The sequence below is a fragment of the Lissotriton vulgaris genome, chromosome 10 (genome assembly GCF_964263255.1).
Source record: "Lissotriton vulgaris chromosome 10, aLisVul1.2, whole genome shotgun sequence".
NCBI classification, from domain to species: domain Eukaryota; kingdom Metazoa; phylum Chordata; class Amphibia; order Caudata; family Salamandridae; genus Lissotriton; species Lissotriton vulgaris.
The window spans coordinates 1,037,622,384-1,037,623,805 of NC_141698.1; positions in this window are offsets into that span (position 1 = coordinate 1,037,622,384).

Consider the following 1,422-nt stretch of genomic DNA (forward strand, 5'->3'; position numbering starts at 1 on the left):
TGAGGCGAATGGATCTTATATGTTGAAATTGAACTCTTTTCAATAAATAAGACCAGCTTGTCATTTTTTAAGTTTATTAAAACATATTTAAGAAAACTTAGGTTTGGAACTTTATTAAGCAAGCATTAGGAAAAGTCATAAGAAAGTTTTATTCAGCATTTATAAAGAGAGCTTAATTCAAGAAAATATTATTCATTAGCAGAAATAAGTGAAAAGAGCATTTCCAAATCCTAACTAACTCTCTGTCTCTACCCTCATCGCCTGAAAACAAAGTCCTAAAAAGTTACATTTCCTTACGTGTAATCATCGGACAGCAGAACACGTCCCTCTGGAATCAAAAGCCTCAGCCAAAGATTTGCTCCTTGAGCTAATTCTTATACCCTAAAACTACAGCTAAACTAACTAATTTCACATTCCAACAGCGGAATTCTGGCTCTCCATTGGCTAAATCACCTCACGCCACAGTAAACTGTGACATCTTCCACCACGAGACCAGGCTTTTACACAGAGCCATTGTTCATGCACAGAATCCTGGCGACAGTTCCTTAGTCTGCTACATTTTGTAGCAAAAATGTTCAAGCAATACAAAATCTGTCACGTCGCTTACTTTCAACCTTGAGCCTGTCCATTCTGAGCTTTCGTGGCACAACAAAACCTCTCCACAGAGTTTGTCTTTAGCAGTTCATTTTCAATTTTTTTCATAATAAAAGTTCATAGGATTTTTATCCACTTCAAAATAAGGTTTTTCTTATGTGGCTTTCAACAACAGCAGGCCTCATTTCAAAAAGGATCAATTTTCTGCGCCACTTTTGCTTGCGTCACTGGCCACTTTTAGCTCACGTCACTTTCCAGAAAACTATTATTTAAACAAACACAAAACAATAATTGATTCAGGTAATGAAAGACATTCTGTTTCCAACCTACATAGCTAATGTTAACCCATTAGTATAAGTCACCTAGCAGAAGCACACAGAAAAGCAGCACATTTAAAATCTACCATTCTTCATCGTGTCCAGCTTTAAGTTTCCGAAAGAGTAAAAAGATGATTAAAAAATACACAGACAGACAAACACAACATAGGACAAACATGTAAGCACATATAAAAAGCACATGCCATGAATGATCAGCCGCATATTAATAGTGACAAAGACAATAGGACAGACATAACAGACAAAACAATATTAGTTATGTGTTACAAAACAGACTTGCAAATGCAACATAAAGCACATTAGTCCTGTATAATGATGTGGAATCTTACTCTAGATTGGTTTAATTATAACAAATCATGCAAACACTCATTAGTATATTATTTCAAGTTATGAGAGTATGACATCATGAGCCAGAATAAAATTATTTCTAAAGCTCGCTCCATCACTAGCAATCTCTATTCAATACGCAATTTGACTTCTGCTTAAAGTACTT